Raw genomic sequence first — 4,075 nt, forward strand, 5'->3', positions numbered from 1 at the left:
TTAATTTGTTGCAAAGAAAATCTTATGCCTCATTAACATGAACCTCAGTATTTCAGGTGGAAACCAACATGCAATGCGTTTTCCAGTTTGCCAGGACAGTGGTGCTGATGTGAGATGCACTTCCAGATGCTGGGGGGAGCTCAGATGACTCCCTTCTCACATCCCAAAGGCTGGACTGGTCTAGGTTCCTTGGGACACCATGTGTTAACCAGCCTGTGCCTGGCCAGCTTGAGGACCACTGCCTCGATCAACGGGTGCCCTCCACTGAGCTGCCTCCTCAGACCTTGTCTCTTGGTCCACATGTTGCCCCTAATGACTTACCATGATGCACTGACCCCCAATGAGTCTGACTTAAACCGCACACCCTGAGACTGCAACCCTTGCCACACTAGGACAGAAAGAGACAGAGCCACTTGCATGGAGAAGATTTGTTCTGCTGCAGCTGGGAAGAGCCACAGCCTTGCTTGGCCAAAGGAAGAGCAAGCTACCTGCCAGGGGTCAGCACTGCTCCCAGCTCTTGCCTGGGACAGCACATGTGAGCAGCAAGGTCCTCCCTTCCAGCCTGCCCCACTCTTTGTCCCTACACCTAGCCACTGTCCCCCTCTGCCCTGAAGAATCCCCCATCTGGCCTTTTTAGCAGGATGGGGACGAGGTGCATCCTGATTTCTCATGATACAACAAGGATTAAAGTGTGGCTGAAAATCACTCACTTTCCTCCGAGCTCCATTTGCATCCCTGCTAGTGCTTTCTCCCTCATCCTTCCCTCCTTCCTGAACCCATCAACTCTGCTTCTCTCTTCCAAACACTTACCAGTAACCAGAAAGTTCCTGGGCACAGAGGAGCAGAGGAAAGGACATGCACAGAGCCACAGGCAGCAGCCTGCACTTCCCACCTTAGGGGGTTGCAGCAGCAGAGATCGGGCTGCAGCTCAGAGCGGGGACCGTGCCTGCTTCAGCACAGGGTGCCAGCACACTGATGCAGAAGCCTCTCCATCTACTCTGGCATCCCTCTTCTCCTCACTCCCAAGCCCTCCTCCAGCCAGGAGCATGCACAGTGAGAGGCAACCTCCCTCCCGCTCGCATCCTGCTGGGAGAGGACATCAAGGTGAGGATGGGAAGCCGGGCGGGATCTGCTGGGCTCTCAGGGCCAGCAGGGCGGGGAGGCTTGAAACAATCCAATTTAGCAGGCGCTGCTCACAGGGACATGAATAATGGGAAGTTGATGCTAAACTGGAGCCATAATTTTCATACCAGTGCAAACAGATCCAAATTGTGATAAAAGGTTTTCATCTGCGGAGGCTTGGAGAGGCCCCTGTGCTCTGATTTACTGCGCCTCTTAATGTCGCATCTGACAGCACTTTGCAAACAAAATGTTCTGGCCATAAACTAGCAGGAGAGTGAGTTAGTGAGGCTGGGGGAGGGGAGGGGATGAAAGGAGTGGGTGGGAGAGGGGCAAAAGGGATGCCGTTATTGCACTGTTGCTCAGGTATCACTGCAGTGTTCACCAATTTACCCACAAGGGCAGCATAAGAGCCTGTCCGAAGACACCAAGGCAGGAGACAAAATGAAGATGATGCTGAAGGCAGAGAGGGACCCAGATTTGTGAAGCTCAAAGGAAAGCACCCAGCTCCTCCTGCCAATCTCCATGGGAGCTGCATCTCCAAATGTGAGTCTGGACTATCCCCATCCCTAGGGGCAGTCCAGGGGTATTAGTGCCGGCTTCTGCTCTCCCAAGTCAACAGACACCCAGGAGCAGGGGATCTGGCTGCTTCAGCTGCAAGGATTCATGGCTTGGCAAGGACACACATCAGCCAGGGCTGCTTCGCCCACCCTTCTCTGCCACCTCCTCTGTGCCTACGGCTGCCTCACCCTCTGCTCCAGCCACCTTCCCCTTCTTCTGCCAGGGAGCCTGACCCCAAGCTGAGACCAGAGAGCCCCACATCTCCAGGGAAAAGACCTCCAGACCAAGATAGAGCAAGCGAGAGAGATCACAGGGTCCACCAGGAGAGGTGGACGTCATGCCTCTTGCCTGGGAAGGGCTGTCTTCTGCCATGGTCTCCCCTTTCAGCGCCAGACGTGGCCAGCTGAGAAGCCCACTGCTGCAATAAAGCTGGTCTCAGCAAATGTGAGATGCTTCAGGTCCTGGGCTAGAGTCTGGCAGGGATGCTGGGTTAGTTGGGAATACGAGCAAAGAAGCAGGAGCTGCAGGCTGATGGATCACAGCCCCCAGGCATCTGAGCACGCAGGCTGCTACGTTTTGCACCAGTGAAAGATTTCTCAGCCTGCTTGGCTCCATTCCCAGATATAATGAGCTGCAGTAATTGAGCCCGGAGGTCAAAAATGTGCAGCTCACTGTTGCCAGAGTGTAGAGGGCACTGTCTTCTGCACAGGAAAGGCTTGGCAAAGGTGATGTCTTGTCTCCACGGATATTTGGATGTTGAGCAGCATGGATGGTGCTGAAATGACCAAGAAACCTTCTGGGAACTGTAGTCCCAGGCAAAATGGCCAGGCCCAGAGTCAATGTACAGGGCAATGCTCAGCTCTGGCCACAATGCTGCCTGGGCAAGCACCACATTGGAGCAGGGCCAGGAGAACCCCAGGGTCCAGCCTGTGGCTCCAAGGTTCTTGCAGGACCTGCGGCACCTGGGTGGCAGGGAGGGCAGGCAGCCCATGCATACTGTTTCTGTATCCCCTTTTCTCCATGCCAGCTCTAGGGCGAGATGGGATCTCATCCAGCTTTTGTAGAGTACAATGCTGGGCTAGAGGTCTGCTGGTCACACTTGGCTTCCCCAGTCAGCAGAGAGGAGTAGGCCACGGTTTGTCCAACCTACATGAGGACAAGGGATTTGTACACTCAGCAAGAATGAGTAGGTCTCCATTAGAGCCAAGTCCATGCTAAAACTCCATCAGATGAGTCCCTTGATCCTGGATCATAGCTTTTTTTCCCCCCAAATCTTGTGACCAAGTTCAGGATGATTTGTTATGCTCTTCCTTGATCTCTCCATCACCCTTCCCTTTCTCTCTGGCCTGGGCAGAACCGCCTGCCCTGTGCACATCATCATTTTTTTAAAACATCTAGATGTTGTCAGTTCATAGTTAGTTCAGACCTGAGGTTTCTGAGGAGGTCCCATGGCCCAGACCTGTGAGATACCAGAAAACCTGCAGCACTGTGCTACATGCTCACTTAGCAAGTAACCTATCCAGCAATGCTCTGACTAAGTGCTGACACATTTGTCATCTGAGCTGCCTCCTGTCCCCTGGGAAAAGTAAATGACATTATTGTAACCCAGGTGGTTAATATCAGGCCCTCCTGCCTCCTATCCCCCCCATGTGCAATAACCACTTCAGCGCTGAAGGCAGACAAGCATGTTCTTAATGACATTCCCAGCAGCGCATCCTCGCTCCAGAGAGGACAAATCCCTGTAGCCATTCATAATGTGGCTGAAAGCAAGCAGGCTGGGATTTGCTTCCCCATCTTTATGTGTCAGGCCCTGCTCATGCTGAAGAAGCATCAAGCTCAGCAGGGGAGGAAAACTGAATGAAAATACCCCAAGCTAGCAGCCTGCCTTGGGTCCCTCTGCCTGGGGCATGCCTCTCTCTCCCTCATGGTGCAGACTAAACAGGGCCAGCAAAACATTTCTCCATGTCAGACCTTTTGCCCCCTGCTCTGCAGCACGGCCATGCTCACAGAATCTGTGTCCCTCCATGCCTGCATCTGCCCTCTCTTTCTAAATTTTGAGGCAGGATGTCCCTTACCTTTCTTGGGGATTTGTCCTCATCTCCACTAGCATGCTAAGATGATCCCAAGTTCTTCATGATTCCAAGCTCCCACCATGATCCCAAGCTCCTTAGCTTTTCTTATCTGAACTGCTGGAGGTATCTGACCTGGCTAGAGATCTTGTATGGGCCTGGAAAGCCCTTTATAAAATGAAAAGTTTCTTTATTGGGAGATAGCTACCATTGTCCCACTGAGGTTGGCCGTGAGTTGTGATGTTTGTTGTGGTCAGCTGAAGGTTGCTGATGTTGCAGGTCTTTTCTCAGTCTCCATTTGGTCTCCAGTTAAGTCTTTTTCAACA

The sequence above is a fragment of the Buteo buteo genome, chromosome 24, assembly GCF_964188355.1.
Source record: "Buteo buteo chromosome 24, bButBut1.hap1.1, whole genome shotgun sequence".
In the NCBI taxonomy this organism is placed as follows: Eukaryota; Metazoa; Chordata; class Aves; order Accipitriformes; family Accipitridae; genus Buteo; species Buteo buteo.